Raw genomic sequence first — 13,874 nt, forward strand, 5'->3', positions numbered from 1 at the left:
CCAGATTTGTAATAGCGTTGTAGAAGGTTGTGTGTATGATTTCAGTTGTACAATCATTTAGGGTCCAGTCAATATGAGGTAGATTGAAATCACCAAGAAAGATAAAAGGGTATGGGCAGGATGCAGCCCATGTTAGTAATGTATTTAGCTTGTTTACATGTTCGATGTCATAATCAGGTGCTCTGTAACATAGTAAGAATCGAATTGTGATATTTAAGGATAGTTCACAGATGATGGTCTCAGGAAGAGCAAGCTCCTGGGTAACTTGGATATTTTTAGATGTAAGGATTTTTATAGAATATAGCACCACCTCCTCGACGATTTTCACGATCTGATCGGTAAACATGATAGTCTCTTACTGTGGTAATGGAGTCGGGAGAGATGCATTGAGCCATGTTTCACAGACAAATATAATGTCGAAGTTAGCCATATTTAGGAGGATGAGAAATTCAGGTATTTTATTCACGAGGCTTCTTGCATTGAGTAGTTTGCATTTAAGTCCGGCAGTAGTTGGAATTGAGGTAGTTGGGGCGTGCGTGCCTAATCTTGGGTGATGGTGGATCGGTTGAGGTAGTGTTGTCGTTGAGGGTAGAAGCTGAGTATTGGGTTGCGTGGCTTACTTTTGATACAGTCAGCATGGTAGTCAATGTACAGGTCCTTCTCTCCATTGTCTAGACGGTTTTTGAGTTCAATGCAGAGTGCACGGGAGCGGGCACGTTGCTGTATGGTTAGGTCAGGGCGGCAACGGAGGTTCTTATGGTTGGTGTTGGTTTTGGCGAGTGAGTTTATAGTATAAATGAATTTACGTTTGGCTGGCTAAAATATCGCTTAAATATGAGCCAGCAGTGTGCAACAGCAGTCAAAAGAGCTAATACAATCCTTGCTTGTATAAATAGGGGCATAAAAATCAAAATCAAAAAGAGGAAGTAAATGTTGGCTTTCTGCAAAAATGTCACAGGTCAGTCACATGACCGTGGGATGTTGCAAATAGCCATAAATGCAGGTCTCAGGACTGCAGGGGGCCATCACAATTTCAGAATTGGGTCTTCAGTACCTTTTGGGAGTCCATGTGCTATCCCACTCTCTCACACACACACACCTCAGGTGTAAGGAGACTTTATTAAGGCTTCTGAGCCTGAATTGGTATTCCCCAGGAATTCCCTGTGCCAGCACCAATTCAACCCCAATGAGTTCCACAGGCTACTCAAATGAAGCCAACACTAGTCCTCAAGGCAAAGGCAAGTACAGTAACCAGGCAAAAGGAAGTTCCCAAGGCAAAGGCAAACCCACAGGTAAAACAGCTGAAGAGACACCATCTAAAGTTCAAGGCAAGAACACACAACAAGAAAACAAACACATTGCTCCCAGCATCACTTCCATCTGTCTACTATGCTAAATAGTTAATTTTTGGTACAGCTCACCAAGGACAAGGCTGCCTCCTTGCAAGCAATCTGGCTGACCTTCACTGCTCCTGCCTTTTCCCTACATGTTCTTAGATCAGTACAGAAGGCAGTTCCTCTTCCTCATCACTAATCAGCTGCAGCTGCATGCTTTCCCCACCTGAAGCCTCAGGACTGTCCTGATACAGCTCTGCTTCAGCCAAATCTCTCTCACATGGCTGCTCAGAGCCATTGACCAACTCCCCTCTTGATGTGCCCTGAACCAGTTCATCTTCCAAGCTGACATCTGGAGAGGTGTCTGGGGAAGCGCCCAAGGGAGTCATCACAGTCCCTAAGTAACTAGTTGTAAGTTGATGATTACCTGTATGTCTTTTCTGGATTTGCTCAAAGGTATGATATCTTCCCAGTGATCTATATGGCTCCCACCTTGATTTTCAGAAAAACTTTGAAAGGCACCGGGCTAGAAAGCAGCAGACCATGAGTTCAAGTCCCTTCTTAGTCATGAAAGCCAATTGGGCAACCTTGGACAAATTACTCTCAGCCCAACTCACATCACAGGGTTGTCGTGAGGAAATTAGAAAGCAGGTGGGATGTTTGTAAAAAAGTAATAATAAAAAGATGGGATACAAATAAATACACAAATATACAAATACATTTATCCCAGGCCCTGGAATAGGGTGGGTTGTCAAACTTCTGTCAGTTTTATTGCTTTCTGTATGGTTCTTCTTCTGAGTGATGATCTGTTCCTTTATGTTTCTTGCTTTTAAAAAGTCTAAGTAGCCCAGAGTCATTTGGGAATGAGCGGCTTCTAAATTGTATGAAACAATCAATAAAAAGCCTCTATAATGGGCTTTTTGCATTCTCATACATGCAAGTTTTTAATAACAATCCAAAATTCTTTTGTACAATTGGTTCATTAGTAGGAATGTTTCTATTATTTATTTAAAGCATTTCTATATCTGCCGTCTTATAACAAACTCTGGGTGGCTCCTAATCAAAAATTAAAACATTGAAACCCTATTAAAACCAAACTCATTAAAAACAAAACACTGGTACCAAGTCAAGCTTCTGACATACAGTCATCAATCTCATCCCAAGCACTTGGGGGGAAAGCCGGGTCCTTCAAGATTTTATGGAAGACTAGAGGGGTAGATGCCCGCCAAACTTTAGGGGGCAGAGTGTTCCATAGGGCAGGGGCTACTACGGAAAAGGCACTGCTTCCTAGGTCCCACCAGATGGCAATATTTAGAGCAGGGGTGTCCAACCTTGGCAACTTTAAGACTTGTGGACTGCAACTCCCAGAATTCCTCAGCCAGCAAAGCTGGCTGAGGAATTCTGGGAGTTGAAGTCCACAAGTCTTAAAGTTGCCAAGGTTGGACACTAGAAGCATGACCATCCCATCTGACCTGGTAGGGAGTTGAAGTCCACAAGTCTTAAAGTTGCCAAGGTTGGACACTAGAAGCATGACCATCCCATCTGACCTGGTAGGAAGGGAAGATGTCCTTAATAAAAAGTGCTCTGCAGATAAACCGGCCCTGTGCTTTTAACGATGACTATTTATTCATTAAGAGGCATTATGAAAACGTTTTGATTTTATTAGAGGGAGTCCTCAATGTACGACCACAATGGAGCCCAACAGTTCTGCTGCTGAGTGAGACAGTTGCTAAGTAAGCGTTGCCCCATTTTGCGATCTTTCTTGCCAGAGTTGTTAAATAAATCACTGCAGTTGTTAAGTTAGTTAACATGGCTGTTAAGTGAATCTGGCTTCCCCGTTGACTTTGCTTGTCCGAAGGTCGCAAAAGCTGATCATATGACCTCGGGACACTGCAACTGTTCTAAATAGTGTCTGAATCTTGATCACATGATCAGGGAAATGCCACAACGGCCATAAGTGTGAAAAACCGTCCTAAGTCATTTTTTTAGGGCTGTTGTAACTTCAGTCACTAAACGAACTGTTGTAAGTTGAGAACTACTTAATTTGTATGCAAAATAAATCTATTGAAATAATTCTTTATTGTTGTGTGATAGGCTAACTGTAGAGCTGACATTCAGTATCTATTAATGCTAGCCACCAGAAGAATTACAGAACAGCATCATTTTCAGAAATCGGGTGCAGTAAGGGCCAAGTCGAAAGCTGATCAACCCATTCATTTGTAGTATCAACAATATAAATCCTTCCATTCCCCCACTATCTTGTCGGGGCTGAAGAAGCTTCTTGGATGAGAAGTGAAACGTCTTTAAAAGAAAAAAACAAGAAAGTCCAGTTGCCTCTCAAAACAGCACTTTTGGGTAGTATCAACTGCAACTTTTAGTGTGATTATCATTGTCCATCTTCTTTTAATTTCCCCATGGATTCATTCTTTACAATCTGCTCACCTCTACCTTACCTAACCCTGTGTGCCCTGTAAAAGGTTTCAAAATAGGATTGTGGTTCTCCTACCCACAAGCACACCCATATCTTTTTCAGGAAGATAAAAGGTTCCATGGAGACTAAATCTTTTCCCAACAATAGATCGTGAGGCAATCAGAGGCCTCACCCAAAGGATAACTGGCTAAGGTACACAAGTACAGCCAAAAAAGGGATCGACAAAGATTCAGAGCATGTGCCAGAAGGAGAGGCCAGAAGAACATCTGTTGGGGGGGGGGGCAGGAGGAATATTTAGCCTGTCGTAGAGAAGAAGGGATCGACTTATACTCTAAAGCACCAGAGGGCAGAACAAGAAATAATGCGTGGAAGCTTGTTAAAAGAGAGTTCCAGGACAATTTTTATGACAGGGAGAATTTTCTGCAGGGAGAATAAATGAATCAGTGGAACAGCTCGTCTCCCAGAGTTGTGGGTGTTCCATCACTGGAGGTTTTCCAAAAATACATTGGACGACCATTTGACAGGTTGTTGGGAAAGGAGGGTATACGGCCGTGATGGCGAACCTATGGCACGCATGTCACAGGTGGCACGCAGAGCCATTTATGCGGGCAAGTGAGCCCCTGGCAAACTTACCTCACTGCGCATGTGTGGGCCTCCCGGTTGATTTTCGGGCCTCTTTCGGCCTCCCAGAGGCTCGAGGGAAGCCTCTGCAGCCATTGGAGGTGGAAAAACAGGCCCGTTTTGTCACTTCCTGTATTTCCAGAAATACCGGAAGTGATGAAACGGCCCATTTTTCGCCTCCAAAGGCTGCAGAGGCTTCCCTTGAGCCTCTGGGAGGCCAAAAAAGGCCTGAAAATCAGCTGGGAGGTGCACGCATGTGCAGTGCAAGTAAGGGGGCAGTGGGGGGATCGCGCATGCATACGCAGGGGGGGGGCGCACACAAGGTCTTCTGGGTGCTGGCATGCGAGCGAGCACACAATTTTCGGCACAGGAGCCCAAAAAGATTAGCCACTACTGGTATAAGGACTCCTGCCTTAAGCAGGGGGTTGGACTAGAAGACCTCCAAGGTCCCTTCCAGTTTTATTATTTTATATGCATTTTGTCAGCCCTCTGAAGCCAAGTCAGGAAACACACATCACAAGCACTACTAGAATTCAACTTCCTTGCTGTAGGGAAGTGGTTCTCAATCTGTAGATGGGGAATCTTTTGAGCTCAGTGTGTCAACAATTTTTTTAGAAAATGCCTCATTTGACTCTGCTGGGGTGTCTGTCTTGCACAAACGAACTCCCAGAGAAAAGAGAAGCAATTCATAACAAGAAAATGAATCATTTAAATTTATTATTAAATAAACAAAAGTTTGTATAACTGTAAATATTTTTCAATTTGCCTTTTCCTGTCAGAAAAAAAATGTGTATTTGAGTCAGCTATGGGTCACACGAGGCCTGGAAACTTTGGAGAAGGCTCTTGCACGGCCTTTCAGCCTCCAAAAAGAGAAGAAAAGCTTGCCCTATTCCCTCATCCTTTTTGGAGGCTCCAGAGCAGGGGTGTCAAAGTCAAGGTGCTTAGATCTGGCCCACAGGGCTGCCCTGGAAACAGCAAAGGACCAGCCCATGGTGCCTCTGCCAGTGAAAATGGGGCCTGGAGGGGGCTGCACGACCCCTCCCCCCTCCCTGGGCTATATTTTTGCTGGCAGTGGGCTAGCAAAACAAATCAAAAACAAAACAAAATTGAGATATGTTTCCCCTTCTGCATTTGAGAATCCAAGAAGGGAGAAGAAAGGGGAAGAGGAAAGACAAAAGAAAAAGAAGGGAAGATGGGAAGAGAGCAAGGAAGGAAAAAGAAAGGAAAGAAGGGGAGGAAGAAGAAAGGAGAAAGGAGAGGGAAGGGAAGGGAAGGGAAGGGAAGGGAAGGAAGGAAGGAAGGGAAGGGAAGGAAGGAAGGGAAGGAAGGAAGGAAGGAAGGAAGGAAGGAAGGAAGGAAGGAAGGAAGGAAGGAAGGAAGGAAGGAAGGAAGGAAGATTATAATGAGAGGGAGGGAGGATTTGAGGGAAGTCCTGCTTTAGCACTTGGACACCACAGGTGTCCCACCAACCCAAGTGACATCAAGCTAGCCACACCCACACTGCCTCCACCTCAGGTCAAATACAACTCTGATGCGGCCCTCAATGAAATTCAGTTTGACACCCCTGCTCCAGAGGCTGCATGAGAGCAGAGTCTTCTTGCACAATTTCCAGACGGTCCCGAGGCCTGGCGTGTTACCAAAAATGTTATAGGTTCGCCCTCACTCGCATAACATGGGCACTTTACACGTTAGCTTCTCCCACCAGAGAGTCCTATTCATCACTTTATTAAAATAGTTTTCTTGAAGTTCAAAATTTGCACATGACAATGCTCCCTTTTAATGTCTCCTAGTATTATCAGAATTCCAGCATTACATGGTCACATTTCCCTAATGTTTCTACTACAGACGGTCCTTTACTTGTGACCACTATTGAGCTCCAAATTTCTGTTGCTAAGTGAATTTTGCCCCATTTTACCTTTCTTGCCACAGATTTACATGAAGTGAATCACTGCAGTTGTTAAATTGGCAACACAGTTAAGTGAATCTGGCTTCCCCATTGACTTTGCTGGTCCGAAGGTCGCAAAAGATGATCACGAGATCCCAGGACATTGCAACTGCCCTAAATAGGAGTCACTCACTGAATTTTGGTTATGTGACCATGGGGATGCTTGCAACAGTCATAAGTGTGAAAAATTATCATAAGTATCACAACAAAAATTATCACAACTTTTTTCCCTGTAACTTTGAATGGTCACTAAATGAATGGTTGTAAGTCAAGGACTACCTGTAGTTTAAGTCAAGGACAGCTGATCCTCTCCCAGACACTTCGGTCATATTCACTTTCAGAAAATGTCAGTATACTGATTTTTATTTGAAACAAATGAATTCTGCAAAAGCCCATGACACCACAAAAATCTAACCACATGCATTTGTTGGCGTAAACTACCACAAAGGCTTATCTCCTACATGTAACTATTCAGCTCTACAGAACTTTATTTAAAGTCTTCTTTTATCCTGACTTGGTTTATTGCAATTTGTGAAAGCCGGCAAACCTTGCTGTGAATATCAGGTTTACACATGCCTCATTCTCTCTTTTAGGACCATAAAGAGAACTAAGAAGTGTCTGCACTGGGTTTAACTATTACGTATGAGTGACATAATATCGGTTGCAATTAATTTAAAATAAGCCATTTCAAAACTTGGCTTCTTAGTTTACTGAATTTAGTTTAAGCACAGTTCCAAAATCTTAGCAAGTTACGCAATGGTTAACAAAAAAGGAGAAACTCTGGAACAATTCTTCCTGACTATTCAGAATGCTTAGTCTGGTGTGCAAATAACGCCATTGACTTTGCCTGCACATTTAAAACTAAAATTCAGTGTCATGCAAATGACACCCCAAGCAGAGACAAGCCACCAAAATCTTTTGTTCCACTTTTAACTAAGATATATCACAGGTTTAATTGCAGCTTATTGCCATCACTAATTTTTATGATTTGGAAAACGTATTTCTGTAAACCAGTTAGCCAACTACAATTTTACATCTTGGATATAAATCTCAACAGTGATAAATGAATAAGACTAAAAGAACTAGAGGTGACTTGATCCAAACACTGGATGAGATTTATTCATTCAGCATTAAATCTGTTTCATTAAAACTATATGTCAGGCTACTGACAAGTAATCATATATTTAATACTTTAGACAAGGCTTTTTAACCAAGATTAAGCCTTGATTTTTATGTTAAATATTAAAATGGAACAACACCTTTCATGTGGCAAAATAATTAAAAAAATGTTTTTAACTGATCTGGGGACATTGTTTCACTGGTTAGATTTTTTTTAACCACTTCTGCATCTGAAAACAACCGAGATTAAAGCAGTGCTAGGGTGTGTCAAATTTTTCAACTTTCAATTTCCAAACATTAGGGGGTGCTTAAAAGTTGCCACATGCCTTGAGGATTGTAAAGATATTTTGGTTACTTTAATATAATTTGGATGTGCTTGGTAAGTAACTACATAAATATGGTATCTTTTTAGCATTTTGTTTGTTGGCACTCAATTGCTAATTGTCATGCAGTTCACATCAAATACATTTTCCTAACTGCCAACTTGTTCTTACTTCATGCATTACAGTACAGGTATTCTAAAAACATAAAAGCTTGCTGGATCAGCTAAAAGACCATCTAATCTATGTTTTGGTTATCATGCAGTTCCTAATTAGATGTGCCCCCAATGATTTAGTGAATGTCTTCACATGACCATAATATTTCCCTTACATTAAGAGCACCTGGTATTTATAAACATTTGATTCTAATTCAGTCCAATTTTCTATCAATACACCTAATCTCTAATTTCTAAATCACCATGCATCACCGAAGTGGATTATACTGAATTCAAAAATTAGATGACTTCAGAAGAATCAGCTAATTATAATAACATGTTCTTTCCTCACTCGTAAATTGCAGAGTAATAGAAGTAATTATTCTTACTTATACACTTGTGCTACTAATGGCAAAAAGTTTTGCTTCCCTGTTGGAAAATATTTGCAAAGCAAAAAGCAAATATTAGTTCTTGACAAGATGATACAGGCCATCTTTAAGAGCAAGTAGAAACAAATATGAATATTTTTAAATTTCAAAGACTGTGCACTTTAAATTAATAGAGTAATATAATGTATCTATTTTGAAGTAAGCATCAATGGACTCAAATGTTATGTAAATTAACAAAAGTTGCATGTATTGCATCCTAAATTGTGTTGCCAGATACAATATCCACATTCAGCAAAATATTTCAGTAAATGGCCCTTCCCAACAATGCACTTTTAACTGTTATCCAACAAGTCAAAATCAAAGTTAGACCTTCAGTTCTCGGAACCTGCATGCCAAGCGAAGAATTAAACTGGGGATTCTGATTCACATTTAAAACGTGCATAATGCAACTATTTATCTACTATGTTGAAATAAGTTTGTTTTTTATGTTTACATTTGACCAATTTTAAAGTTTGCAGAAGCTATGGAATACAAAGGAGCTCCAAAATAGGAGATAATTTTTGGAAAGTAATTTCCAAACATACAGGGATGATGGAAAGAGGAATGCATTGAAAGGAAAAAAAAAGTTTATATTTTTCCAAACTGGTTTCAGTGCAACATAAACCAAGCGATAATCAATACTGAAAAAGCACAGGTTTTTATTTACTTGTACTCAACCATGGCACAAGCACATCTTACAACATTGTTTTTTCTGCTGTGACTCTGTAAGGCTGCTTTCAATTTATCACCAGTCATTATTATTAGTGACACAGGCTTAAGATGTCTTTACCTGTACTCATCTTTTCCCTATTAAATCACAGCATCAATGACAGCTGCAAGGTGTCTAAAATCTAGTATATGTCTCCATCCATTAAGTTAGAGGCAAATTTCCTAGAAGAGTATTTAGGATGAACTCATGGATACGGCGTATGAGAACCACAACTTAAGGAAACATGTTAGCCTCCCTAGTTTCTAGGGTGGGCTACAACAATTATATAGGTCGTCTTCGACTTATGAGCACCATTGAACCCAAAGCTTGCACAGTACAGTTGTTCATGAGCTTTGTCCCATTTTACAACCTTTCTTGCCAGAGTTATTAAATAAACCACTGCAGTTAAGTCGGTAACACAGTTGTTAAGTGAACCTGGCTTCCTCATTGACGTTGCTTTTTAGAAGATCGCAAAAGAGGATCACATCACCCCTGCAACTATCATAAATATGAATTTTGGTCACATGATCATAGGGATGCTGCATCGGTTGTGTGAAAAATGGCCGTAAGTCACTTTTTTCAGTGCCATTGTAACTTGCCTGTGTCTGCTGTAGAATGACAGGGCCAACCATCACCCACTGCTCCCTAAACAAAGTATGAAAGAATCTGAAGGTCAGCAAAAAAGTAACTCCTGCCAGTTCATACACTTATTATTCAGTAATAAGGGTAGCAAATTTGGTACAGTTTCTTGTCAATTCAAGGTCGAGGGAGAGATGGTAGAAGTTAGCCATATATCTGTCAGGGAAAGTGCCACAATACAGGTAGTCCTTGACTTACAACAGTTCGCTTAGTGACTGTTTGAAGTTTCAACGGCACCGAACAAAGTAACTTATGACCGTTTTTCACACTTATGACCAATGCAGCATCCCCATGGTCACGTGATTTACATTCAGATGCTTGGCAACTGGTTCATAGTTATGACGGTTGCAGTGTCCAGGGGTCACATGATCATATTTTGCAATCTTCTGACAAGCAAAGTCAATGGGGAAGCCAGATTCATTTTATAACCTTGTTACTAATTTAGCAATTGCAGTGATTCACTTAACAAATGGGGCAAGAAAAGTCGTAAAATGGGGAAAACAGGGAACATCCATCCATGCTATCCACATTACACTACAATTTCCATATCACAAGAAAAAATATATTGAAATTACAGATCTCTCCATGGTATTACTTTTTTTTTTTAAAGTTGCAAATCCAAATACAGGTAGCCTTTGACTTACAATAATTTGTTTAGTGACTGTTCAAAGTTACAACAGCACTGAAAAATGACTTATGACTGGCTTTCACACTCACAACCGTTGCAATATCCCCATGGTTACATAATCAAAATTTGGATGCTTGGCAACTGTCAGGTACTTATGACAGTTTTGTAATCTTCCCAGCTGGCTTCCAACACGCAAAGTCAACGGGGGAAGCCAGAGTTGCTTAACAACCGCATGATTCACTTAACAACTGCAGAGATTCGGTCAATAACTGTGGTTAAAAAACATCGTAAAAGGGAGCACAACTCACTGTCTTGTTTAGCAACGGAAACTTTGGGGTCAGTCGTGGTTGTAAGTTGTACTCAGCTAGGAAAACAAAACATATTTTCTCTAGGAAAGAATAAGATCAATTTGAACTCAGTGCTATCTTGGTGGCTTTCCAAGAAGAAAATAATGTTGCCCTCCCCTTTCTTTACAAGACTGTTTCACCACCTCTATAAATGCTTTCACAGTAAATTGCTGCAATATTTTCAAATCCTCAATGCCTTCCTACAATTAATGCCTTCGCTATGTAAGGCAAAGGCATGAGATCTCACCAGGGAGGTCGCCAATTTGCAGAGTCCTTGCTGTTAGATGAAGCAGTCCAAGAGAAAGAAGAGCAAATACTGCATTACGAAAGGAATTACGGGGGATACAGGTTGTCCTCAACTTACAACAGTTCACTTAGTAACCCTCTGAAGTTACAACAGCACTGAAAAAAGTGACTTATCACCATTTTCCACACTTATGACAGTTGATGCATCCCCATGGCCACATGATTTACATTCGGATGCTTGACAACTAACTCACATTTATGACAGGTGCAATAACCTGGCATCATGCAATCAATCCCCTTTTGCAACCTTTTGACAAGCAGAGTCAATGGAGAAGCCAGATTCACGTGACAACCGTGTTACTAATTTAACAACTGCAGAGATTCACTTAACCAATGTGACCAGAAAGGTTGTAAAATGGGGCAAAACTCACTTAACAAATTTCTCACTTAGCAACATAAACATTGGGCTCAATTGTGGTCGTAACCCTGTTTAATTATCCAGGCAAAGACTTCTCCCAGGGAAGGAAAAAAGTTGTGGTACAGGTAGTCCTTGACCTACAATCATTCGTTTAGTGATCATCCAAAGTTACAAAGGCACTGAAAAACAGGACTGTTTTTCACCGTTATAATCATTGCAGCATCCCCATGGCCACGTGATCAAAATCCAGACATTTGGCAGCTGGTTCCTATTTATGAGGTTGCAGTGTTCTGGGGTCATGTTTTGCAACCTTTTGACAAGCAAAATCCATGGGGAAGCCAGATTCACTTAACCACTGTGTCACTCACTTAACTACAGTGATTCAGTTAACAACTTTGACAAGAAAGCTCACAAAATAGGGCAAAACCCACTGAACAATTGTCTCACTTGGACTCAATTGTGATCGTAAGTCAAGGGCTACCTGTACACATTTCAAAAGATTAGGGTATGGGGTGAACCCACCTTAAAATGTGACTCATTCCTTCGCCAAATGTAAGAGCAGAGTTGTGTCGGGAGAGTTCTCTTGGACTGTTTCATCAAACCCTGCATTTTATGTCACATTATGGCCAATCCAGTAAACCCATGATGGCGAACCTATGGTACGTGTACCACAGGTGGCACGCAGAGCCATTTGTGCGGGCATGCCAGCCCCAGCCAAACTTACCTGCACTGCGCATGCGCGTGCCTCCGAGCTGGTTTTCGGCCTCCCAGGGAAGCCTCTGGAGGCCGAAAAATGGGCCCGTTTCATCACTTCTGGTACTTCTGGTTTTGTCACTCCCGGCATTTGGAGGCTGAAAAACGGGTCCATTTTTCGGCCTCCAAAGGCTGCAGAGGCTTCCCTCGAGCCTCTGGGAGGCTGAAAAGACCTCAAATGAGCAAAACATCAGCTACACACATGTGCAGTATAGTTAAGGAGGGGTGGGGGGAGGTGTTGTGTGTGCATGCACAGGGGGGCTGGGCACATTGCATTGTGGGTGCTGGCATGGTTCGCCATCACTGCAATAAACTAACAATAAACTTTTCAACAGTTGTTAATCAACTCACACCATCTTTGAAAGAGAGAGATGAGGCTATAACTACAGATGGCCACAGTTCCTTTCAAGGCTTCTAACCTGACAGCCCTCAGCACGTCTGATAGCAAATTGTCCAGGCAAGTCAAACTCAATGTCAATCAAAATAATGACAAACAAGGAAACAACATTTACAAGGAACGGCTGTCATTTTCCTCAACCCAGAAGGAACCATCCCATTCTCAAGATAGCTTTATCATCATCTTCCTTGAACTATTACCAAGGATGAATGGCTGCACAATCACAAAAAACTGTTCCAATCCAGGAACAGAGAATAAGATGAGCAGCATTTAAAAAAATGAGGAAATTTAATGAGTAAAAATAAAAAAGAACTTCTATTCCTCTAATTAAAAAAGAATAACAGACAAGGCCCAAAGATATAAGTAGCTCTCAACTTATGACCACAACTGGGCTCAAAATTTCTGCTGTTAAGCGAGACATTTGTTAAGTGAGTTTTGCCTCACTTTACCACCCTCCTTTGCCACAGCAAAGTTAAGTGAATCACTGTGGTTGATAAGTGAGTAACCCGGCTGTTAAATGAATCTGGCTTCTCCTTTGACTTTGTTCATCAGAAGGTCAGGGAATCACGTGACCTTTGGACCCAGCAGCGGTCATACATATGAACCAGTTGCCAAGCATCTAAATTTTGATCCCACGATCGTGGATAAGGTGCAAAGGTCATGACTTTGAAAAACAGTCCTAAGCTCCATTTTTTGGATGGGATTTTGAACGGTTGCTAAATGAACTGCTGTTAAGTCGAGGACCACCTGTGCCATCCTGCTCCCTCATTACGGTGTAAGGAACTGAGATCGGCAGCCTGGATAGTTAAAACAGAATAAATAATCTTATAATCTAAACAGGCTGAACCGCAGCCATCCTCACGTGAAGCTTGCCAGCCTGCAGCAATCGGCATTCGCCTTCCCTTGCCGGCCAAGCTGCTCCAGCAAGGAAGCTAAGAGAGAAAGCCAAGGACTACAGAGGCCACCAGCTCAAAAGCAACTTGGCCCACCTCCAACTTCGGGTTGGAAGCCCCCAAAAGGAAGACTAAGCAGGTACTGGTAAGTCCTCAACATACGACCACAATCGAGCTCCAAAATTTATGTTTGCTAAGCCAGGTGCACATGAAGTGAATTTTGCCTCGTTTTTTTACGACACTTCCTGGCACAGTTGTTAAGCGAAACTGGCTTTCCCCATTGAGTTTGCTTCTTAAGGGGGTCACGAAAGGGGATTGCAGGACCCCGCCGCCGTCATAAATACAAGTTGGTCACCAAGCATCTGAATTCTGATCACATGACTGTGAACGTGAAAAGCAGTCAGGAGTCATTTTTGCCCCAGTGCTTTGAAGGGTCACTAAATGATCTGTTGCAAGTTAGGGGCGTTTGACGGTATTTTAAAAGTAGCAAC

The 13,874-nt window shown here is 41.6% G+C and overlaps 1 protein-coding gene across 2 annotated transcripts in view; it reads right to left on the reverse strand.

Annotated features, from left to right (window-relative positions):
- The window catches only part of OSBPL2 (oxysterol binding protein like 2), a 69,564-nt gene that overhangs the window by 54,821 nt on the left and 869 nt on the right, over window positions 1-13,874 (reverse strand). The window lies entirely within an intron of this gene.

Source organism: Notechis scutatus, chromosome 3 (genome assembly GCF_049901735.1).
Source record: "Notechis scutatus isolate UNSWTSFEM ecotype Mainland chromosome 3, rNotScu1.2, whole genome shotgun sequence".
NCBI classification, from domain to species: Eukaryota; Metazoa; Chordata; class Lepidosauria; order Squamata; family Elapidae; genus Notechis; species Notechis scutatus.